General features: G+C 42.9%; 1 protein-coding gene across 7 annotated transcripts in view; it reads right to left on the bottom strand.

Moving 5' to 3' along the window:
• The window catches only part of zswim2 (zinc finger, SWIM-type containing 2), a 74,301-nt gene extending 52,463 nt beyond the window's left edge, over window positions 1-21,838 (bottom strand). For 5 of the 7 annotated variants that reach the window (XM_072579045.1, XM_072579041.1, XM_072579044.1 and 2 more), the window contains exons 1-3: window positions 21,736-21,838; window positions 19,151-19,332; window positions 15,234-15,288 (exon numbers count right to left, since the gene is read on the bottom strand). The gene's annotated coding sequence lies outside the window, so the exon portion shown is untranslated. Of the gene's footprint in view, window positions 1-15,045; window positions 15,178-15,233; window positions 15,289-19,150; window positions 19,333-20,092; window positions 20,189-21,735 lie in introns of those variants that run through there. The other 2 variants (XM_072579043.1, XM_072579042.1) reach the window with 2 other exon arrangements.
• Window positions 21,839-26,412: the final 4,574 nt, after the last annotated feature.

The following is a 26,412-nucleotide window of genomic DNA, read 5'->3' as shown; positions in this document are numbered from 1 at the left end:
AGTAGTTTCAACTTTATACTCTTCCAGATGTCACAGGAAGAATTGTATCTTCCAAGGGCAGCCAGGTTTGGGAGTTTGTAATGTCCCATTTATCTCTCCACCCCCTCAGCTCACAGCCTCATTCCTGATGAAAAGATTCCTGTTGAAGGGCTTATGCTTGAAACATTGATTCTCCTGCTTTTCGGATGCGGACTGATCTGCTGTGCTTTTTCAGCACGACATAATCAACAACAGAGGCCAAGCCTGATAAGAAATCATGAGTTGCTTTGTTTTGTAATAAGGTGAACATTTAGAATAGCAGCTGTAATTAGGTTTATTCAATTCGATTTGTGCAAATTATTTTTGCTTAAAGTACAAAATTAAATTAGAATCTATCACACTTCTCAAATCAGGGCTTTAAACTACAATATACAACTTATAATTGTCCAAAATATTTTTATCCTTATATTCTATGAAGGCCTCATGCCTTTCTCTTTAAAACTGCAACTGACTCATTGGACTCAGTATTCTAACAGCAGCATGTGGGATAGTGCTCAATAACGACCAAGATCAGTGAGTGGCGAAAATAGCCTCTTTACTGAACATTTGCTGTAGCACAGTTTGAAACGCAATGGCATCCAAAGCATAGTTTCTTTTATACACAGTTTTTACATACCTTAAAATTTTAACAATATGGTGTCATATAGTTGTATCTATTGTACACAAGTTTGCGTGACATCTATCCTTGAGAAACAGGAGATAGTTTAAGCACTTGCTAAATGCTGGCTGTTACTCTTAATGGGATCAGAATGTCTGTCAGGTCTGAGTTTGCATAATTAACAGGTGTTAATCCATTTGTCTTTAAAGTTAGTAATGTTAGTAAAAATACTAGACTTATATGGTCTAAATAAGTAAAAACATATATGTGTACTAAATAAAGGTATTGAGGATTTTAAACTGATCTCTCACAGCTGGGTCATGAGATTTCATTTACTATCACTGGTCTTTAACAATTCTTACACATGCATTCATCCAGTTTCCCAGAAGCTCTGTTTTGATAGTGTGTTTCTTAAAGGGGTTAGCAGCCCTATTGATATGTATTTAAAAACTGTTTGATGATCTGCAACCTATTCAGGTCTCGAGAGATGGTTAATCTTTCCATAGTTGAGTGAGTTATGGAGACACGATGGCAGAGTGGCATTGTTCTGAGTAGATAGCAGTACTAATACACATTTGGGGTAGCCTTTGAGACAGAAACAAGTCTAAATACTGCTTGCAACATGAGGCCCATAACAATTGAAAGGTGTAAAGAAACAGTAATGGGTTGGAAGGAATGTTTAATTTAATTTATCTTGTAAGAGTAAAGTATACTACAAAAAGTGGCAGATGGCTTTCTATCCAGACAAATGTGAGGTAATGCATTTAGGCAAATCTAATTCTAGAGCGAATTTACAATGAATGGAAGAGCCTTGGGAAAAGTTGATGGGCAGAGAGATCTGGGAGTGCTGGTCCATTGTACCCTGAAGGTTTTAGCACAGGTGGATAGAGTGGTCAAGAAGGCATATGGTATGCCTGCCTTCATTGGACAGGGTTTTGAGTATAAGAGCTGGCAAGTCATGTTAAAATTGTACAGGACATTGGTTTGGCCGCATTTGGAATACTGTGTACAGTTCTGATCACCACATTATCCAAAGGATATGGATGCTTTGGAGAGGGTGCAGATAAGGTTTACGAGGATGTTGCCTGGTATGGAAGGTGCTAGCTATGAAGAGAGTAGGTTAGGTTTATTTTCACTAGAAAAAAGGAGATTGAGGGGGGACCTGATTGAGGTTTACAAAATCATGAAGGGTATAGACAGGGTGGATACAGACAAGCTTTTTCCAGGGTGAAGGATTCAATAACGAGAGGTCATGCTTTCAAGGTGAGAGGTGGAAAGTTTAAGGGGGACACACGCAGTTATTACTTCACATAGAGGGTGGTGGGTGTTTGGAACGCGTTGCCAGCAGAGATGGTAGAGGCAGGCATGGTAGATTCATTTAAGATACGTCTGGACAGATGTATGAGTAGGTGGAGAGCAGAGGGATACAAATGCTTAAGAATTGACCGACAGGTTTAGACAGTACATTTGGATCGGCTCAGGCTCGGAGGGTCGAAGGGCCTGTTCCCTGGGCTGTAAATTTTCTTTGGTCTTTGGTCTTTGTTCTAAAAACATGATTTTACGAATGAGTGAATGGAAACGCAGTATAGTAAACATGGAGTGCTTGTGACTGAGTTGGGAAAGAGAATCATAATACGTTATCTCACAAGCACAAAAAATGATTTAGATATGTTTACCATTATCTCTGACCTTTTGTACTTTAGCCTCAGCTCATGCAAATTTCTTCAAAAATAGATGAATATATTGTCTCATTTTAATGATTTATGTATCAGCAACTCTGTTGCCTTTTAAAATATACTTATGTTCTGTGATATATCCTTTCCTTCATCCTCCAAAATTGATACCAACTGACATTTTACATTACATTTCATCTGACATCTGCCTGCTCAATGTGTTAAATTGTCATTCATGGTCTTCTTTTTGGTTAACCATGCTCTTTATTTTATGCTGACTGCGAGCTCACATCGTTTATCTACGACATTTGATTCCTTGGTGAGTTGCATATTGGCCTCAAGATTGTAGTCGTTAGAAGAAGTGGAGCCAGAGGGCTGGGCATAAATGGAACAAGGTAGAAATATAGAGTTCAATTTGTATTTTAAGGTATATATACACAACTATAATCATATTTCCACTGCCTACAGGTATAATGTTGACTGTGGAAATAAAACCCTAACGTAATTACACTGTTCCATCAGCAGTGCTACAGCAACATTTTCAATGAAGAAGGACCTAATGATGGATGCATTTGCTGTCAGCACAACTGCAGGGAACGCACTTTAGGATCTCATTCCTCTTAACCTCTACTGACCCATAAACATAGGATTTGTAATCAAGTTCAAGGAGTGAGGCCTATTTGACTCAGAGTTGAGGTTGATTATGTGTCTGTCTGTATCTTTATATTTTATATATAAAACTAAAATACTTTTTATTTTCAAGCTGCTTACAATTTTTGATGTATTTGCTCTCTTTCTTTCTCATTTTAGAGGACAGTAATGAACTTGGTTAGCATTTTGAATCTGGTCCAATTTAAAGCCTTGCTTCTTGCATAAAATCTTCATACTTCTGTGCCTTTCAAACTGAAATTACTGCTCTCCAGAGATGTGTTAATAAACCTATAAAGCTGATGTGCCAAGATCGTGTAACAATGCATTATTTTCAATGATGTATATCGTACTTTATGAGCATATCACAGTCAGACTTAACCATAAATGCTACACCCCCAGAGTCTCTAATTCTATTCAATATAATAGAGCTGAGTCCCCACTTCAAATCAGTTTTTAAACAAGCATTTGCTGTGGTGGTTTCACTAGTCCATGAGAATGTGATCTTAGTTTCGTTGGAGGAGATTAAGGAATTTTAATCCAATGTGTGGTCTCTTAGACTTTGCTGGCTAAATGGGCAGAAAGGAAACTGACAGATAACTTCTGTTCAGCAATCAGGTCATCATTCAGATCTCTCAATGAACACTGTATCTTTGATCTGTTAATTACTGCTTAGACTGTGTAGAAGGTTGCTCCCCTGTAGAAACCAGTATATGTCAGCTCCATCAATCTGTACCAATATTAGTTTGAATAATGTTCATTCCATACATTCACTACACTCTGTGTGAAAAATGTTGCCCCTAAGGTCCTTTTAAATTTTTCCCCTCTCACTTTAAACCTATGCCTTCTCATTTTTGACTCCCCTAACCTAGGAAAAAGCCCTTGACTATTCAACCTATCCATCTCTCTCATGATTTAATAAACTGAGGGTCACCCCTCAGCTTCTACGCTCCAGGGAAAATAGCCCCAACCTATTCAGCTTCTCCCTTAAGCTCAAACCCTCCAATCCTGGCATCCTCCTTGTAAATCTTTTCTGAACCCTTTCAAGTTTAACAATATCTTTCCTATAGCAAGGAGACCAGAACTGAATGCAGTATTCCAAAAGTAGCCTAACTATTACCCTACCCTACAAACCTTCGCATCAACCAAATCATCCACCGACATTTCCGCCACCTCCAAAAAGACCCCATCACCAGGGATATATTTCCCTCCCCACCCCTTTCCGCCTTCCGCAAAGACTGTTCCCTCCGTGACTACCTGGTCAGGTCCACACCCCCCTACGACCCACCCTCCCATTCTGGCACTTTCCCCTGCCACTGCAGGAACTGTAAAACCTGTGCCCACACCTCCTCCCTCACCTCTATCCAAGGCCCTAAAGGAGCCTTCCACATCCATCAAAGTTTCACCTGCACATCCACCAATATCATTTATTGTATCCGTTGCTCCCGATGTGGTCTCCTCTACATTGGGGAGACTGGGCGCCTCCTAGCAGAGCCCTTTAGGGAACATCTCCGAGACACCCGCACCAATCAACCAAACCGCCCTGTGGCCCAACATTTCAACTCCCCCTCCCACTCTGCCGAGGACATGGAGGTCCTGGGCCTCCTTCACCGCCGCTCCCTCACAACCAGACGCCTGGAGGAAGAACGCCTCATCTTCCGCCTCGGAACACTTCAACCCCAGGGCATCAATGTGGACTTCAACAGCTTCCTCATTTCCCCTTCCCCCACCTCATCCTAGTTTCAAACTTCCAGCTCAGTTACTGTCTCCTTGACTTGTCCGACCTGCCTATCTTCTTTTCCACCTATCCACTCCACCCTCTCCTCCTTGACCTATCACCTTCATCTCCTCCCCCACTCACCCATTGTACTCTATGCTACTCTCTCCCCACCCCCACCCTCCTCTAGCTTATCTCTCCATGCTTCAGGCTCACTGCCTTTATTCCTGATGAAGGGCTTTTGCCCGAAACGCTGATTTCGCTGCTCGTTGGATGCTGCCTGAACTGCTGTGCTCTTCCAGCACCACTAATCCAGTATTTGGTTTTCAGCATCTGCAGTCATTGTTTTTACCTTAACTATTACCCTGCCCAGCCACAACATGACCTCCCAAGTCCTGCACTGACCTATAAAGGTAAGCATACCAAATGCCTCTTCACAATCCTGTCTACCTCATACTCCACTTTCAAGAACTATGAATATGCACTCCAAAGTCTCTTTTTTTGGCAACACTCCCAAGACCTTACCATTAAGTGTATGTCCTGCCCTGATTTGCCCTACGAAAATGTAACACCTCACATTTATCTAGATTAAACGCCACTTGCCACACCTTGGTCCATCGGCCCATCTGATTGAGGTCCTGTTGTACTCTGAGGTAACCTTCTTTGCTGACCAAGATACCAACAATTTTGGTGCCATCTGCAAATTTACAAAAGATACTTCCTATATTTACATCCAGATCATTTATATAAATGACCAGAAAGCAGATCCTTGCGGTACTGGTCACAGGCCTCTCACCTGAAAAGCAACCCTTCACTTCCACCATGCATCTACTACCTTTGAGCTAGTTCTGTATCCAAATGGCTAGTTCTCCCTGCAATCCAGGTGATCTAGTCACTCGTCCAAATTGAGCTTGGCTTCGAATTGAAACTAACGTACTTGTTGCAGGTCATAGAGATGTACAGCATGGAAACAGACACTTTGATCCAACTCGTCCATGCCGACCAGATATCCCAACTCAATCTGGTCCCACCTGCCAGCACCTGGCCCATGTCCCTCCAAACCCTTCCTATTCGTATACCCATCCAGATGCCTTTTAAATGTTGCAATTGTATTAGCCTCCACCACTTCCTCTGGCAGCTCATTCCATACCCGTACCAACCTCTGTGTGAAAAGGTTACCCCTTAGGTCTCTTTTATATCTTTCACCTCTCACCCTAAACCTATACCCTCTAGTTCTGGACTCCCCCACCTTAGGTGCCTGACTTTGCCTATTTATCCTGTCCATGCCCCTCAAGATTTTATAAACCTCTAAAAGGTCATCCCTCAGCCTCCGACACTCCAAGGAAAACAACCCTAGCCTATTCAATCTCTCCCTATCACTCAAATCCTCCAACCCTGGCAACATCCTCATAAATCTTTTCTGAACCCTTTCAAGTTTCACAACATCTTTCCGATAGGAAGGAGACCAGAATTGCATGCAATACTCCAACAGTGGCCTAACCAATATCCTGTACAGCCGCAACATGACCTCCCAACTCCTGTATTCAGTCTTCTGACCAATAAAGGAAAGCATACCAAATGCCTTCTTCACTATCCTATCTACCTGCGACTCCACTTTCAAGGAGATATGAACCTGCACTCCAAGGTCTCTTTTGTTCAGCAACACTCCCTAGGACTTTACCATTAAGTGCATAAGTCCTGCTAAGATTTGCTTTCTCAAAATGCAGCACCTCACATTTACCTAAATTAAACTCCATCTGCCACTTCTAAGCCCATTGGACAATCTGATCAAGATCCCGTTGTAATCTGAGGTAACCTTCCTCGCTGTCCACTACACCTCCAATGTTGATGTAATCAGCAAACTTACTAACTCTTATGCTCACATCCAAATCATTTATATAAATGATGAAAAGTAGTGGACCCAGCACCGATCCTCGTGGCACTCCACTGGTCACAGGCCTCCGGTCTGAAAAACAACTCTACACCACCACCCTCTGTCTTCTACCTTTGAGCCAGTTCTGTATCCAAATGACGAGCCCTCCCTGTATGCCATGAGATCTAACCTTGTTCACTGGTTTCCCATGGGGAACCTTGTCGAATGCCTTACTGAAGTCCATATAGATTACATCTATCACTCTGCCCTAATCAATCCTCTTTGTTACTTCTTCAAAAAACTTAATCAAGCTTGTTAGACATGTTGACTATCCCGAATCAGTCTTTGCCTTTCCAAATACATGTACATACTGTCCCTCAGGATTCCCTCCAACAACTTGCCCACCACCGATGTCAGGCTCACTGGTCTATAGTTCCTTGGCTTGTCCTTACCCCTTCCTTAAACAGTGTCACCAAGTTAGCCAACCTCCAGTCTTCCAGCACCTCACCTGTGACTATCAATGATACAAATATCTCGATAAGAGGCCCAGGAAATACTTCCCTAGCTTCCCACAGAGTTCTAGGGTACACCGGATCAGGTCCTGGGGATTTATCCACTTTTATGCGTTTCAAGACATCCTAGTAAATCTAGTAAGTTGTATATTTTGTGACATTTGCCATAGCAATACACATTGTCTTTTGCTTGTACCTTTTCTGAAGTCATCAGATTGTACCTGTGACATCTCATACTTATAGCATTGTTCAATCAAAGCATTCAAAAGGGAGAAAGATAGTTATTTGTAAAGGAACAAAGTGCAGAATGACAGGGAGAAGGCATTTGGTGCAATACTCAGAGTGTAAGTATTACCTGATGGGTTGAATGGTCTCCTGTGCTATAATAATCCTGTAAAATTCTGTGATTCTAGATGAGTGCATATGGAAGAGCAGAGAGCTGATTTCTTAGTCTTTTTTCAACATAAGGAATTCAAATGGTTGTGAAGGGAATGAAAATGACAAATGGTTTTTGCCTTTTGGTAATGAATAGACAAAAAACTTTGCTTGATATCATTTCTTCCGATGGTTCTGAGACCTCGAACTGCCAAGCAGAATATCTTGTTCTAACGCAAAGTGAGAGTTATCTGGGGTGCAAATATTACTGTATATTGAGTCTCAGTGACTATCAGAATGATCATTCTCTCATGATAAATAAATAAATAAATAATGTAATTCCTCTTCCAAGAATAGAATTGTGTGACATTTGTGATAGCCATCTTGTGATAAAGTAATCTTTTTCATGAGTACAAGCTTTGTCAGACTTTTGTGGATCTTTAATTCTATTCAGTCACTGAGTTGCTGCTGATAGAATTGCTGTTGCTATTGATAATAAAAGGTTCAGCACTTCAATGAAAACTACTTTTTTTTAAGCTGTTGACACAGATATAAATATTGGCATACTCTGTCTTTGCTTCAAACCTCAGTAGTCTCAGTTTGAATGGCTATACTGATGGATGCATGTTTATCTCCTCAGAATTTAAAAGATAGTTTTTGGTAAGCTTGCAAACTTTTTACAAGCCTGTGCAGCTGAAAATGTATCTATCACTGCATATATCTGTTCTGTCTATCTGTTAATATATTGGATCGGATACTACCTACTTATTTCAAGCTTTTGTACCTGAAAGAGCACATCCTTTAGGTGTGTAAAATATGCATCTGCAGTAAAAGTAATAGGTATCCAAGCTCATAAAATCAGATGATATCTCTACCTTTTTGATTTTCTTTGAAAAAGCTCTTGGGGCTTCCTCGCAGAGCCATGTATTGTCCTGTTCTCACAGCTGATAAAATGATTCAATGATGATATCTATATTGGTCAAGAACTTTCCAACTTGGTTTTCCATATCCATGAATGTGTGGGGCTCATTAATATTTCAATGACCTGGAAAATTCTTGATTGCGTTTGTCTTCTGTTGATCAACCCTAACACTGGATGTTTCCACAATGTGCCTAAGGAGCCTGACATAGTCATGTGTGAGAATTCACATTTGTAGTGGAGTGCAAGTCCTGTTATCTGTAGGCATTGCAGCAGAGCTCACATACTAGTCATATTCTGTCTGAGTGGATTCATGGATCAGGACATCATCGATGACTCTAGCGAGACCTCTAGGCTGCTTGACATTATCATCTGGAAGGTCACTGCTGCTAATGTAATAACAAGAATGAAAAAAACTCCACACAGGCTGGTACCCAGCCAACAAATCACCCTTCATTTAAATATGGAAAATCCTTGACACTGATCCAGCTCTCTCAGAGCCAGGTTACAGAGTTAACAGAATGTCAGCCAGGGCTCCATAACTGGACCAGATCAACAGGCCTGGTCATATTCTATGAGGTCCACCTGGCTGACCTTGCTACACTCACTACATCGCTCCCTCCCCAAGTCAGAGGACGTAGGCTGGTTCCTCTAATTCTGCGTCTGATATAGCAGAGTGTAATAGACAGAGGTTCACTTGTGTCTGAGACGTCATGGAAGAAATTTGTTCTTCTCTTCAGGCTGCAAAGACGTCGAGGCAGCAACATCCTCTGCGTCCATCTCAGATTCTGAGCTATTTTCAATGCTTGACTGATTTGGAGAATCCATATGTTCCAGAACAGTCAGAAAGGCTGTTAAGGATTGGGGCATATTTTGCTCCCACAGTTTGTGAGTTTGCAGCTTTTACATGGTCCATGTGTTTGTTCAGGGTGTTGCACCTACCTGAATTTCATACATCATTGAACCTGACCTCTCGTTAACCATGCCTCTTACCCATGCAGACAAGCAGGAGGCTGAGAGAACATAGCAAACCAGGCAGCATCAGGAGGTGGAGCAGTTGATTTTTCGGGTGTAACCTTTCTTCAGGACTGGGGGTGGATAAGGGAAGCAGCAGATAAAATGGGTGGGGGGGGGGCGGGGGAAGAGAAGGGCAGGATGGTGAGGTGGGGATAGGTAAAGATAGGTAGAGGGTACAACGTGGTTGGTCAATGGAGGGATGAGTCCGGTTGGTGGCTGAGAGGAATGAGAGGGAGAGTGAGGAGCTGGGAAGCGAGGTCATTTGAAACTGGACAACTCAATATTGAATCCTCCAGGCTGGAGGCTGCCCAGGTGAAAGATGAGGTGCTGTTCCTCCATTGTGGCAATGGAGGAGGCTAAGGATGGCCATGTTGGAAAGAGTGTGAGGGGAATTAAAATGAGTGGTGACTGGGAGGTCCGGTCAGCTCCTGCGGGCCTGGCTGAGATCCCGTTCCCTGAAGTAAACTGTGTCTCTTGCTTAGAAGAGTCTTGCAACTGGCATTGCCATTCCTGAGGCCATTTCACCCTGCCCCCCAGGTCCGGGAAGAACAAATTTAACCTGGCATGGAGTCTTCTCCCAAATTGTATTTCTGCTGGAGCAGTGGTGGTCCGATAATAGGAACTGATGTGTTTAGTGAGGCTGTAGGCTGCTTCTTTAAGCCTGCCTTCAAAGTTTGGACTGTTGTTTTGCCAGACCATTACAGTGGATGGTTTGCAGCTGTCCTTCTATGTCAAATGCCAGTTGACTTTAGGAAATACTCGAATTCCCTTTCGGTTAATGATGACCCGTTATCTGTGACCAACACTTCCAGGAATCCGGATATTGCAAAAGATGCGCATTGTACTCAAGTTCCTTGAATGAACTCTATGCACATCCAACCACTTTGAGTGGGCATCCACAATGATATCATTGAGATCATGAAAGGACCTGTATATTCGATGTGTAACCGAGTCCAGGGTTTACATGGCCATTCTCATAAATGTCGGGGAGTTGCTGTCTTCAATCTTTGATTTTATTGCACTGTGGACACTACCCCAGTATCCAGACCTGTCCACGAACCATAACTTCTCACTAACATCTTCATTTTGGAAACCCCTGGATGACCCTGGTGGAATTCAGCCAGTACCTGATAATAGTGACCTTTCCTCACTATAATAATATGCCATCTTTGACTGTGATCTGGTCTCTCCATTCCAAAAAGGTTTCAATTCTGGTTGTGATAGCCCTTTGGTTTCCCTCATCATCATCAGCTGATTCAGTTTTTCCAGGACTGGATATTTCTGTGTCCAAAGTCTGATATTGTCAGCTGGAAGTTTGTCCAGAAAATTTAAAGTCTTAGGTATTCTGCCAGTGGTGATATCACCAATGGTATCTATCAGTGGGAAGCTGCTCAATGCATCCACATTTGCTACTTGGCCTCCCGTATGGTATTCCACTTTATAATTATATGCACTTAATATTAGATCAAGCCACTACATTAGGTCTGAAGCTATGCATGACATGGCCTTGTCCTCTAAGTAGACATGATAGGAGTTTGTGCTCCATTATTAAAAAAACACAAAGAACAAAGAAATTTTACAGCCCAGTAACAGGCCCTTCGGCCTTCCAAGCCTGAGCCGATCCAAATCCACTGTCTAAACCTATCGCCCAATTTCTCAGCATCTGTATCCCTCTGCTCCCCATTTACTCATGCATCTGTCCAGACACACCTTAAATGAATCTACCGTGCCTGCCTCTACTACTTCTGCTGGAAATGCGTTCCAGGCACTTACCACCCTCTGTGTAAAGTACTTTCCGTGTGTATCCTCCTTAAACTTTTCACTTCTCACCTTGAATGGGTGACCTCTCGTTATTGAATCCCTCATCCTGGGAAAAAGCTTGTCTCTATTAACCCTGTCTATACCCTTCATGATTTTGTCGACCTCAATCAGGTCCCCCCTCAATCTCCTTTTTTTTAAAATGAAAACAATTCTAACCTACTCAACCTCTCTTCATAGCTAGCACCTTCCATACCAGTCAACATCCTCATAAACCTTCTATGCATCCTCTCCAAAGCATCCAAATCCTTTTGGTAATGTGGCGACCAGAACTGAACACAGTATTCTAAATGCAGCCTAACCAAAGTCTTGTACAATTTTAGCATGACCTGCCAGCATTTATACTCAATACCCCGCCCAATGAAGGCAAGCATACCATATGTCTTCTTGACCACTCATTCCACCTGTGCAACCACCTTCAGGGTATAATGAACCTGAATTCCCGATCTCTGATCATCAACTTTTCCCAAGGCTCTTCCGGTTACAGTATAATTCGCTCTAGAATTAGACTTCCCAAAATACATCACCTCACATTTGCCCGGATTGAACACCATCTGCCACTTTTCTGTCCAACTCTCCAGTCTATCTATATTTGCCTGTATTCTTTGACAGTCCCCTATGCTTTCTACTACTCCACCAATCTTTGTGTCATCTGCAAACTTATTGATCAGACTAACAGATCATTTATGTATATCATAAACAACAGTGGCCCCAACAATGATCCCTGTAAATCACCACTGGTCATCTTTCTCCATTTCGAGAAATTCCCTTCAACTACTATTCTCTTCTTCATTTGCTCAACCAGTCCTTTATCCACCTAGCTAGAACACCCTGCACACCATATGACTTGACTTTCTCCATTAGTTAACCAGAGGGAACCTTATCAAACACCTTACTAAAGTCCATGTACATGACATCTACAGCTCTTCCTTCATCTATCAACTTGGCCTCTTCCTCAAAGAACTAAGGTAAGTTGGTAAGGCACGATCTCCCCAGCACAAAACCATGATGCCTATCACTGATCAGCCCATTCTCTTCCAAATATAAATAGATTTTATCCCTCAGTACCTTCTCCAGCAACTTTCCCACCCCTGACGTCAAGCTCACTGGTCTGTAGTTACCTTGAATCTTCCTACTACCCTTCTTGTATAAGGGGACAATATTAGTAACCATCCAGTCCTCTGGCACTTTACCTGAGAATAAGGATGCTACAAAGATATTTGTCAGGCCCCAAGCTATTTCCTCTCTCTCCTCCCTCAGCAACCTGGGATAGATCCCATCCAGTCATGGGGATTTGTCCATCTTAACATCCTTTAGCCTACCCAACACATCTTTCCTCCTTATGTCAACGTGATCCAGAGTAAACAAACTTCTATCTCTAATCTCAACATTCATCATGTCCCTCTCCTCAGTGACCACTGATGCAAAGTAATCAGTGAGAATCTCACCCATTTTCTCAGGTTTGACACACAACCTTCCTTCCTTATCCTTTAGTGGATCAACCCTCTCTCAAGTTAGCCTCTTGCTTATTATATATGAATAAAAGCCTTGTGATTCTTCTTAATTCTGCTCACACAAGTTATTTCATGACCCTTTTTAGCCCGCTTGATTCCTTGCTTAAGATTGGTCCTAATCTCCTTATATTCCTCCAAGGCCATTCTGTTCTTAGCTGCCTGGACCTTATGTACGCTTCCCTTTTCCTCTTGGCTAGTCCACAATTTTCCCTGTCATCCACGGTTCACGAATCTTGCCTTTCCTATCCCTTGTTTTCAAAGAGACATGCCTATCCTGCACTATCCTCAACCCCTATCTTTGAAAGCCTCCCACTTATCAAATATGGATTTCCCTTCAAATAGCCATTCCCAATCGACATTTCCCATCTCCTGCCGAATTTTGATATAATTGGTCTTGGCCCAGTTTAGTACTCTTCCCTTCGGACCACTCTCATCTTTGTCTACAAGTATTCTAAAGCTTACAGAATTGTGGTCACTATTCCCAAAGAAATCCCCCACTGCAACTTCTACCATCTGGTCTGGCTCATTCCTAACACCAGGTCCAATTTGGCCCCTTCCCTCGTGGGACTATCGACGTACTGCTCTAGAAAACTTTCCTGGACGCTCCTTACAAATTTTGCCCCATCTAGACCCCTGACACTAAGTATATCCCAGTCAATGTTGGGAAAAATAAAATCTCCCATCATCACCACTCTGTTACCTCTACATCTTTCCATAATCTCATTCCAAATGAAGGGCTTTTGCCCGAATCGTCGATTTTTCCTGCTCTTCAGATGCTGCCTGACCTGCTGTGCTTTTCCAGTACCACTCTAACCTTGACTCAGATTTTAAGCATCTGCAGTACCTACTTCTGCCTATCTTTCCATAATCTGTTTACTTATTTGTTCTTCTACATCACGCTGTAATACAGCCCCAACAATGTAACTGCACCCTTCTTATTTCTCAGCACTACCCATAATGCTTCACTGCTCAAGCCATTCATAGTGTCCTCCTTTAGCACAGCTGTGGTATCATTCCTGGCCAGCAATGCAACTCCCCCCCCACCCCCTTTTACTTCCCTCCCTGTCCTGTCTGAAGCATCTATATCCTGGAACATTTAGTTGCCAATCATGCCCTTCCTTCAACCAAGTCTCTGTAATCACAATAACATCATACTCCCAGGCACCAATCCAAGCCCTAAGTTCGTCTGCCTTACACACTTCAGCATATGCACTTCAGGCCTCCAATTCTTTTGCGTTCATCTACTCTGCCTACTCTTCCCCTTGGTAATGTTAACTTCATGATCCTTACAGTCTCTAGTTTCCACCTCACTGTCTACAAGTCTTCTGGTTCCCAGCCCACTACCACATTAGTTTATAACCTCCCCAACAACAGTAGCAAAAAACTCCCCTAAGGACATTAGTTCCAGTCTGGTTCAGGTGTAGCCCATCCAATTTGTAATAGTCTCACCTTCCCAGAACCGGTCCCAATGTCTCAGAAATCTAAACCCCTCCCTCATACACCATCCCTCAATCCACATGTTCATCCTGCTTATTTTTTCATTTCTACTCTGGCTAGCAAGTGGCACTGGTAGCAATCCTGAGATCACTACCTTTGAGATCCTCCTCTTTAACTTCTCTCCTAGCTCCCTGAATTCCGCTTTCAGGACCTCATCTCGTTTTTTTACTTATATCATTGGTGCCTATATGTAGCACAACAACTGGCTGTTCACCCTTCCCTTTCAGAATGCCCTGCGGCCAATCGGTGGTATCCCTGACCTGAGCACCTGGGAGGCAACATACCACCCAGGAGTCTCATTTTCAGGCAGGGAACTGCCTATCCACTCCCCTTACAATAGAATCCCCGATGACTATGGTCCTATGAGTCTATTCCCACCCTCTGAACAGCAGTTCCCGCCACAGTGCCATTATTCTGGCAACTGCTGCCCTCCCCTGGTGAGCCACCTCCCCAACAGTATCCAAAACGGTACATCTGTTTTGGAGGGAGATGACCTCGGGGGACACCTGCACTGTCTTCCTACTCTTTCTCTGCCTTTTGGTCACCCATTTACTGTCTCCCTCAGCAATTCTAATCTGCGGTGTAACCAATTCACTAAACGTACTATCCACGACCTCCTCAGCATCATGGATGTTCCAGTGGTCATGCAGTCAATCAAGAGCTGCAGCTGGACACACTTCTTGCGAGTGTAAGAGTCAGGGACGTCAGCCACGTCCCTGAGCTCCTACATCAAGCAAGAGGCACATGCAATGGGTCTGAGGTCCCCTGCCATTGTAAGCCTTAGCTTTATATCAACTAACTAAAATCAAACAATGCACTTAAATATATGAAAGAAAAAGCCTTACCTAACAGAGTAAAAACCTTATTACACACCTCAGGTAGTACCTCAGGTTTAGCCATTGCCCAAATATATACTAAGTCCTTATCTTTCCGGCAACCTCCTGGTCTCCAACGTCACCTCTGCTCTCCCGCTGCTCCTGGACAGGAAAAAAGTCGCAGGCTTCAAAGGTAAGAATTTATACTAAGTCCTTACCTTCCTGGCAACTTTCTGGTCTCCAAAATTGCCTCCGCTCTGTCTCCTGCTGCTCCTGGACAGGAAAAAAAATTATTGTAATATATTGTTAGAAGTTATATCTGCAAGATATTGGTGGAACCTCCTGACTCCAAATATGACCACCAAACCTTAATTCTCAATCTGGGCATATTGATGCTTTGCTTAAGCCAAAGTCTTGGATGCATACGCTATTGGACTTTACTCTCCACTGGACCAACTATGAGATAATGCTACCCCAATGCCATATGGGGAGGCATCGCAGTAAATACCAAATCTTGCTTGGAATCATAGTGTTTCAACACATTTGAGGATGATAGCTGTTTTTTCACTTCCCTGAAAGCAATGGCTTGACTCCATGACCATTTCCAAGGCTTATCCTTCTTTAAGAGCTGATGCAAAGATGCCAGGATGGAGGCCACGGTATGTATGAATTATTACGGAACATTCACCAGCCCAAGGAAAGATCTAAGCTCTAGTACAGACGTGGGAGCTGGGGCACCTTTGATCATCCTCACTTTTATTTTCCAGTCTTGTTAACTTTGTAGCCCAAGTGATCAGTTGGGGTGCCTGGAACATATTTTCCCTTCTAAGGTGTACGATTTCCTGGGAGAAATATCTAAGGACTACATCCTAGTTCTCTAAGTGTTCCTTTCGATCTTCCCTGTTGTTAGCATATCATCTACATAAATAGCGAATTGTAAAATGTTCTTCATCATCCACCGAAAATTGCACAGGCTGATGATACCCCAAATGGTAGTCTTGCATATTGGTGCAAACTCCTTCAGGTATTAATTTTAGCATGGTTCTAGGAATCCTCATCTAACTGCCTATTCCATAAACTGGACTGGTTTGCCGATTCCTTTCCTTTAATGCCACCTGATTTCTGCCTCTACTTTTGCTTGTAAGGCCAATGGCACTGGGCGGGCCTTGCAGAATCGTGGAATTGCTTTCTGATCCATGCACGATAGCCTTAGCTTCTCTGGTTGTCTCTAGACCCTCCTGAAAACCTTCCCAGTATTTAATTTGGATTTCACTGAGGCAGCCATCTTCTAATCGAAAATGTGGAGCCAATCTAGGTAAATCTTTCTCAACCAATTTTCTTCCATGGATCCAAGCCTTTTACTACAACCACTGGTAACTGAATCAGCTACTTCTCATAAGAGAGTGGAACGGAAGTTATACTCTTAATCTGTAAAGATTCCCCAGTATAGGTTGTCAGTCTAGCTGAGGTTTTGTGCAAACTTAAATCAGGGCAAATTTTGTTAAAGTCTAGTTCTGAGTCACAGAAGTCGCTGCACTGGTATTGACTTCCATTACAACCAGGTGACCATTTAATCAGATGTTTATTTCGATTTGTTTTGATTTTGATGCTGCTAAGCAATTTAACTGTTCAAACCAGATGTAGGTAGACTTTCCAGGGTGGGCACTCTCCTGAATACTGGCCTATGAGTTCTCTTACTCAATTTAGTAAGTGGGAGTCTGCATACCTGCAGCAACTACAATGACTTGTCAGGCTGGATCATGAAGAAAATGTTAATCGTTTGGCCAAGGATTGGTTTTGTTTTGGGGTTTTGCTGTGGGCTGACCTAGAGTTTCCCTATGTCCTGAGTGACACTATGCAATTGCCTTCACTCAAATGGTGTTTCCCAAGCTTACTTGGACTGGCGTGGACGTTCACTTCCATCGGAACACTCTGCAACTCCTATGCTCCACTTGCCTCATTTCCCAATGACAAAGCCAGTTGTAGTCCCTGTTTGAAGTTCAGTTGGTCTTCAGCTACTAGGTGCTTTTGCATGGTTACATCATTAATCGCTCACACCAAACAGTCTCTCAGCAGCTCATTAAAGGTTAAACCAAAGTCACGCGCCTCTGACCATTGTCTTAACCTAGGCAAAAATTCTGATTAGGATTCCCCTAGTTCTTGAATTGCCGAGTAAAACCAATAACGTCTTAGAATTAGAGGAGGCTTGGGTCGTAATATTGCTTAACTAAATCCATCAACTCTTGAAAGGTTTTAGTATCTGATGCCTCAGGGAAAGTTAGGCTCCTAATAACTGAAAAAGCTGCAAGTTGCCAGGAGAACTACTTGTTGCTTTTCATCTGCTCCAATGTTATTTGCCTGAAAAAAAAACACGCTTTCCACATATTGAGCCGTCTCAACAGCAGGATCAAGCTTCACAAAGAACATGATGCCAGAGATGCTTAACCCAACTCAAAGACAACTATTGCAAGTGAATTTCTTCAGAAGCATGATTTTCTTTCCACACAGACCCGTTCCTGTCACTAATTATTTACATGTGGAGAATCCTTGATACTGATCTAGCTTCCTCCCACCTAGTTCTCAGAGTGAACAGGATGTCCGACACTCCTGTTCTTATCTGTCAGCCAGGGTTCACTGAGTGGACCAGGTTAAAAGCTCCAATCAGGAAACTTATATTCTATGAAGAACACCAGGCTGACCTTGTTACAATCACTACAAAGTAACCTGCAGAAAAATACCTTCCAAACAGTGTCATAGGATTCTGAGCTACTTACACTTTTCATCAATGGCCTAAAAGGAATATTTGCATCTGATTTTCAGAAGATTAAACTACTTTTAATTTTAGAGTGGTGCTGAAGTGCACAGATCAGGCAGCATCTGAGGAGCAGAAAAATCAACGTTTTGGGCAGGAGCCCTTCATTAGGATTCCCGATGAAGGGCTCCTGCCCGAAATGTTGATTTTCCTGCTCCTCAGATGCTGCCTGACCTGCTGTGCATTTCCAGCACCACTCTAATCTTGACTCTAATCTCCAGCATCTGCAGTCCTCACTTTCACTTCCTTTTTAATTTTGCTGAGCTATTGCATCCAGCTGGCATTACATGAACTTCACATTCAACTATTTTATTCAGCTATACAAGATCTCTGCAGATTCTGATAGGCCTGCTTAGTTCTGGTACTAACAATATCTCTAAGCACCAGCATTTTCGTTCTCCCACTGGTGAAGTAATAAGCAGTGAAAATTCACCTCTGAAGTTTTTAAGACTGAACTCTATGGCTTTCCAATTCCTCTACAGTTCACTGTTAGAAAGAAACAAAATTGCTGCATCTGTGCCCAACTTAAAATATGTCTCATTTTGTCTACAAGGCTAAAAATCACATGACATCAGGTTATAGTCCAACAGATTTATTTGGAAGTACAAGCTTTCAGAGTACTGCTCCTTTGTCAGGTGGCTAGTGGAGTAGGATCATAGAACACAGAATTTATAGCAAAAGGTCAGAGTGTCATACACTGATGCAACATATTGAACAGACCTAGATTACTGTTAAGTCTTTCACCTTTTAGAATGGGCTGCAGGTTTTGATTCATTAATATGTAAGTCCCAGAAATTCTTTCAAATCATATGCCCGAGATAACTTAAGATAAAAACAAAAGGTGACAGCTCAGCTTAGACAATATATTAAAGGTGTGAGTTTAGAGTCTGTGTGTATTCCAATCTTGAATCAGACTAGTTCTACCAAATGTTTGGCAAGATAATTTTTGCATGGTTACCACTATTATCACAAATCACCAATTAGTTTTCCTTTTCAACCTATGCTCATCTGCTTGGTTCAAATGCTTTTGTTAATGCTAAGTCACTTCTCAATTCCAAGTGGTCAGATAACACTAAATCCAAGCTTTTTAAAAATCCGACTTAATCATAATCCATATATATTTGTACAGTCCATTAATAGATGTTTTAACACTTTCCCCTTGTCGTTGGGTGTGCTTATTACATTTAACCTGATAGAAATGATACGTTTTGTAGATTGCAGTAGGCATTTATTAACTTCTTGGACATAATATTTTTTGATGATGACTTGTCTGACTAGGATATTGTCTGCACAGTCATCCATTGATTACAATAGTGTACTGACCTGCTCACTGCACAACTTCACAGCAAGACTAGATGCAGTGTGATAGCTTGTAATTCTCTGATGGCAATTTAGCCATGTTTCTTCCTCAAAGGGGCTTGAGATTTGCTTTCTGGTAATGGCAGAGACTTCTTCATGGTTGTTCGTTCATTTTTCCTGCCATATAGTATTCTTGGTTTGTTGCACTGTTAAAAAATATATAGAGTTTGTCAGGGAAGAAAAATATAACTTTATTTAAGCATCTTACTGAGCCTTCACCTTGCCACAGAACTGCATGATCACTACATTGTACCACTTACTTCTTATTAGCATATCAGAGTGAAACCAAACCCTTTATACGATAGTGTTCTATCAACATAACCCTTCTCAGAAATTGTGAACTCTTATTGTACAATGACCTCAGGAGAAAAATACATACAGAAACAATGTAAACATCCTGTTCCTTATGCTTACTGTGCTTAATCACAGGGTGTTTACGAAGATAGTTTGGGGCCTTTTTTCACTGGAGCATAGGACGTTGAGAGATGACCTTGCAGAAGTTTATAAAATCGTGAGGGGCAGAGATAAGGTGAATAGCAAAATATTTTCCCTGGAGTGAGAAAATTCAAAACTAGGGGACATATTTTTAAGGTGAGAGAAGCAAGATTTAAAAGGGACCTGAGGGGCAACTTTTTCACACACAAGGTGGTTCATATGGTTGGGAATGAACTACTAGAGGAAGTGGTAGACGCAGGTACATTTCCAACATTTAGATGGGTACATAAATAGGACAGGTTTAGTTGGATATGGGCCAAACTAAGGCAATTGGGACTAGTTTAGTTGGGAAACGTGTTTAGCAAGGATGAGTTGGGCTGAAGGGCCTGTTTCCTGCTGTATCACTGCATGATTCTAGACTTAACACTAAATTCATTGTTTGTGAATCTTTTTGGAAACTTGCCCTCCCACCTCCTCAAACCACCTCCATCTCCTATGAGATACAAAACAAGCTTGGATAATTTTGGTCATTTCCAAATTTTTCTGGTGGTTTCCCTCTGATCTTTCCCTCCCTGTCTCCTGACTACTTCACTTTTCTCCTTTCTCCCATCACTCACCCTCAACTACCTGCCTCTTTCACCACCTCTCCCCATTTACCCTCCACTACATTCTTTTGTCACCTTCCACCTCCCTCCCTCAACTCATTGCTTCACTCCCTCTTGCCCTTAGTCCACTCTCACTCTTCCCCTCCCCTATACCCAATGCAGATCTTTTCCACCTGCCCCCTTCCCCTCACCCTTTCCCCCTCTCCTTCCCAGCTTCTATCAGCCCCCAACCTCCAGCCCAAAAATTCCCTCTCCCTCTGTCCCCTCTCCCACCCCTTCTGCTCACCTCCAGCAAACCCCTTCCCATCTGCTCCCCCTCTATGCCTACCCCACCTCCACTCTGGGACTACCCCTCTTCTTCCTCACCATACTCTAACACTTGTCCTCGCCCACTCTCTCCCTACTTTTCCTTTCAATCCATTTTCCCCTTGCAAAGCCCTTGTGCCTCTCACACATTCCTGCAACCCCTACCTTCAATCCCCTTGTCCCACTCACACATTCCCACTCCCCTACCCTCAATCCCCTCTTCCCACTCACCCTACCCACAATCCACTCGTCCCTCTCACACATTCCCACTCCCCCTACCCTCAATCCCCTCTTCCCCGTGTTCCTCTCACACATTCCCACTCCCCCTACCCTCAATCCCTTCTTCTCCTTGTCCCTCCCACACATTCCCACTCCCTCTACCCGCAATCCCATCTTCCCCTTGTCCCTCTCACACATTCCCACATCGCCTACCCTCAATCCCCTTGTCCCTCTCACACATTCCCACTCCCCCTACCCTCAATCCCCTTGTCCCTCTCACACATTCCCACTCCCCCTACCCTCAATCCCCTTGTCCCTCTCACACATTCCCACTCCCCCTACCCTCAATCCCCTTGTCCCTCACACACATTCCCACTCCCCCTACCCTCAATCCCCTTGTCCCTCACACACATTCCCACTCCCCCTACCCTCAATCCCCTTGTCCCTCTCACACATTCCCACTCCCCCTACCCTCAATCCCCTTGTCCCTCTCACACATTCCCACTCCCCCTACCCTCAATCCCCTTGTCCCTCTCACACATTCCCACTCCCCCTACCCTCAATCCCCCTTGTCCCTCTCACCCATTCCCACTCCCTCCACCTTCAATCCCCTTGTCCCGCTCACACATTCCCACACCCCTCGTCCCGCTCCCCCTGTCCCGCTCCCGTCGATCCCCTCGTCCTCCTCACAAATTCCCGCTCCTCCCAATCCCGTCGATCCCCCCGTCCCGCTCACACATTCCCAATCCCCCCAATCCTGTCAATCCCCTCGACCCTCTCATGCGTTCCCTCACCCCCTCCCTCCCACTCTCCCTCATTCACTACTCGCCTCTCTCCCTCCAAGCCCCAATTCCTCGCCTTGTTCTCGCTCTCCCCTTCCTCTCTCCCCACCCCTCGCCCCCTCTATTCTTGCTGTCCCACTTCTCCCCCGGTGTTGTTGCTGTTGTCTCCCCCCCCCCCCCCCCCGGCCTCTGGGACGCTGACCTGGGAGAGTGCGGCCGCTGGGTCCTCGATACTGAAAACGGGCGGCGGAGGTTCTCGAGCCGCGTCACCATGGAAACAGGACGCCGCGGGGCTTCCAGTCAGCCCCGTGCAGCGGGTGAAAGGTCACTGGGGGCGGGGTTTCCCGGTGATCGGTGCAGGGACTGGTTCGTGCACCTACACGTGGCTCTTTCAAATGTAGCCCAAGGATTGTCTCAATTTCGTCGAAATAGATTTTTAATTGGAGGATTGACAGTCACATTCTATTCTCTGCCCACAGCAGATCCTCAAGGTTTGTTCTCTTCCTCCTTGTGACTGCATCCTCCAGCTTAGCTCCTGGGAATTCTCCAAAGAGGAATTAGAGTCATGGAGCTATACAGCATAGACACAGACCCTCTGGTCCTGGCTTGACCAGATATCCTTAACTAATCTAGTCCCATTTGCCAGCCCTTGGCCCATATCCCTATAAATCCTTCCTATTCATCTACCCATTCAGATGCCTTTTAAATGTTGTAATTGTACTACCCTCCACCACTTCCTCTGGCAGCTTATTCCACATATGCACAGTCCACTGCGTGAAAATGTTGCAACTTAGGTCTCTTTTAAATCTTTCCCTTTTCACTCTAACTCTATGTCCTGTGGTTCTGGACTCCCCACCCCAGGGAAAAGACCTTGTCTATTTACCCTATCCATGCCCCTAATGATTTTATAAATCTCTATAAAGTCACCTCCCAGCCTCCGATGCACCAGAGAAAATAGCCCCAGCCTATTCAATCTCTCCTAGTAGCTCTGCTGGAAAAGATGTTGGATATCATGATTGTCTAGATACCAATTAAAGTCCTTAGGAAGGGTCATTGTTAAATTACCATTAATTAACATTACTCACCATCCTGATTTGGAAAGTATATCGCTGTTCCTTCACTGTGGCTGGGTCAAAATCCTGGAATTCCCTCCCTAATGGCATTGGGGGTTAACCCATAGCAGGTGGACTGCAGTCGTTCAAGAAGGCAGCTCACCACCACCTCATCAAGGGCATGTAGGAATGGGCAATAAAATGCTGGCCAGCCAGCGACACCCACGTTCAACAAATGAACTTTAAAAAATACATTTCTTGAGGATGGATGCAAGTATTAACTCCACTTTCTTGCCTTTTCCCCATTACTCTTTATTCACTGACTCATTAAGAATCTGTCTCAGCTTTGAATATTCTTAAATGATGCAGCCTTTATTGCCCTCTGTGGTAAAGAATTCCACACTTTCACTACTCTCAGAGAAGAAATTCCTTCTCTATCTTAAATGGGTGATCATTTATTCTGAAAATATGTTCTCTGGTCCTAGTCTCTCCCGCAAGGGAAACAAGGTCTCTGTATCTACCCTGTTCTTTCGAAGAATCTCGTATGTTTGGATTAAGGTCACCTTTCATTCTTTTAAACTCCAATGATTATAGGCCCAAATGACACCTCTTCATAAGGAAATCTTTCCATCCCCGGGATCAAACTGGTGAATTTTCTTTGGATTGCCTCCAATGACCATATGTCTTTTTGTCGATAAATGGAACAAAGTTGTTCACAGTATTCTAGCTGTGGTTTGACCAGTACAGTTGTAGTAAGGCCTCCCTATTTTTATATCCCTTTCTGTTTGAAATAACAGCCAAAATTCCATTTGCCATCACTATTACCCACTGAACTAGTGTGCAAGCATTTTATGATTTATGCATGAGGACTCCTAAATTCCTTTGTGCTGCAGCTTTCTGCAGTCTATCTCCATTTAAATAATGTGCAGCTCTCCTTCCTGCTCACATTTTCCTGCATTGTATTGCATCTGCCAAGTATTTGCCCACTTGCTTAACCAGATGATTTCCCTCTGCAGCTCCTCTGTGTCATCCTTATTACTTGCCTTCACCACTTTATGTCATCTGCAAACTTGACAATAACACATTCACTTCCCTGATCCAAGTTGTGAATAAATGTCTTAAATTGTGGCCCCAGCACTGTTCCCTTTGGGGCTCCACTAATCACCAGTTGTCATTCCTGAAAATGCCTCCTTCATCCAAACTCTCTCTTTTATTTGCCAATCCTCTACCAATGTTAATATACTACATCTAGCACAATGGGATGACATCTTATTAAGTAGCCTCATATGGGGTTCTTTATTGAAATTCTTTTGGAAATACAAATTATTTTATCTGTCAAGCTTGTTACCTCCTCAAAGAACTGTAATGAATATGTCATGCATGATTGCCACTTCATAAATGCATGCTGACTCTGCTTAATCAGACTATGCATTTCTAAATGCTCTGCTTTTACACCCTTTACTGTAGACTTTAATGCTTTCCCAATGACAGGCGTTAATCTAACTTGTCTGTAGTTACCTTTTTTGTCTCCTACACTTTTGAATAAAGGCATTATATTAACTGTTTTCAAATTGCAATTCCACACTATCCACGGCGCATGAACCACAGTGGTTCAAGAAGGCAATTCACCACCACATGGTCGAGGGCAATTATGGATGTACGATAAATACTGGCCCAGCCAGAGATGCCCACATCACATAAGTGAACAGTGTGAAGACTTTGCCTGATGGAGGAGCAGCAGTCGGAAAGCTTTTGATTTCAAATAAACCTGTTGGACTATAGCTTATTGTCATGTAACTTCTGACTTGGCATAAGTATAAGGCACTGGGCAGAGCAACAACAATGCTGCAGTTGCAAGAAGCAGGAATCTCAGATGGAGTCCTGCAATTGGGTGAGCATTCAGAGTGAGGTCACATGGTCCAGTTTAGAAGTAGGAAAAGACTGTTGCATTTTTAAACTCAGTGAGGCAGAATTTGACCTGTCTGATGAGTAACAGCATAGGAAACATCCTCCTTCTTTGCAACTCCCTTCGCAATGTGAGCCAAAAAAAAGTTGTTTTTACTGTTTGGACAGATTTCCCAAAGAGGACATTCTGGAATTTGTGCTCAACAATCTGAAGAAAAGGGGCTTCAGCCAGCTACAAGTGTCCTAACACCAGTAGCTTCTGATTGTCCTGAATAACTGCAGAATGAGACAACATTTGAGGCAATTCTAAATTCTCCTTCTTCTAATGAGTTTAATTATTACTTTATTTTTTAGATTTATTAGATTCCCTATAGTGTGGAAACAGGCCCTTCGGCCCAAGAAGTCCACACCGACCCCTGAAGAGTAACCCACCCAGATCCATTTCCCTCTGACTAATGCACCTAACACTCTTAATAAAGTTACACTCTACATTGTTTCTGTGATTTTGTTTCACAGACGTTTGGGTATTAGATATTTTTTAAAAGATAGATAAATATTTTATCTTGACAATAATTGAGACGGATATAATTGGCAATGTTTGAAATCTGGTTAAGTTTAAAGTTAGTGGAGGTATGGGTGGAGTCAGAGAAATAGTGTCGCACTGCATTCTCAGTTATAACATTCTTACAAACAATAGACAACCCAATATTGGAAGTAAAGGATCTTACATACACCGAAGTATTATACATAAGGCCATCTTACGTTATCAGGATTTTCACCAACTCCACTTCAACTATACAGTTTCCATTTTGTCTTTTTATTCTGAATGTATTCAGTATGTAAGAATTTCCCCTTATACCAAATCCATTTATCTCTGCTTTTGTATTAATCCCATTCTGTTTGGGAGAAACTCTTGAGAGTTACATCATTCAGAAAAGATGTTTTCAAACTTCTTGCCCGAGAGCAGGTGTCATTATATTCGAATGATGTCATATTTGGAAACTACACCTTCTGAACCATGAATTCATTTGGCAGTAAAGTGGCAGCAGTGCAGTTGTCCTGGAAACAGGAACAGCTTGTGAGCAGAAAAAAAAGATATGCCAGGAATGTTTAAATCTATGGGTTCTATTGCTTCTATTTATAATTGTATTCAGAATGACTGTGGAACTATTTAATATAATTTCAAATTGTATTTCTGAAAATGAGACTATAGGAAGTGTGACAGGATGCAGGCCATTTAGTCCACTGAATCTGCTCCACCATATGCCTCTGCTGCAAAACATGCCCACATTAAACTTCAAGTCCCCTAAGAATCTCATATGTCTCAATAACGCCACCTCTCACTTCAGCTGCCCCAAAGCGAATGTCCAATTTATTTTTCTTAAAATGTTTTCTGCTCAACTGCTGTCCAATTTACTCACACAGTATAAGTTTTATATCCCTGAAATCAGATTAAAATACATTGCAAAATTTTTATCACTGTCACCAAATTAGTGAACATAGAACATTACAGCGCAGTACAAGCCCTTCGGCCCTTGATGTTGCGCCATCCTGTGAAACCAATCTGAAATCCATCTAACCTACACTATTCCATTCTCGTCCATACACCCATCCAATGACCATTTAAATGCCCGTAAAATTAGCAAGTCTACAACTGTTGCAGACATTGTGTTCCACGCCTCTACTACTCTGAGTAAAGAAACTACTTTTGACGTCTGTCATATATCTGTTAGCCTTCAATTTGAAGCTATGCCCCCTCGAGTTAGCCATCACTATCCTAGGGAAAAGGCTCTCACTGTCCCTCTGATCATCCTATATGTCTCAATTAAGTAATCCCTCAACCTTCTTCTCTCTAATGGAAGTCCCTCAACCTTTCTTTCTAAGACCTTCCCCCCATACCAGGCGACATCCTAGTAAATCTC

This window comes from Chiloscyllium punctatum, chromosome 10 (assembly GCF_047496795.1).
Source record: "Chiloscyllium punctatum isolate Juve2018m chromosome 10, sChiPun1.3, whole genome shotgun sequence".
Taxonomy (NCBI): domain Eukaryota; kingdom Metazoa; phylum Chordata; class Chondrichthyes; order Orectolobiformes; family Hemiscylliidae; genus Chiloscyllium; species Chiloscyllium punctatum.
This window is presented reverse-complemented; position numbering and strand designations above follow the sequence as displayed.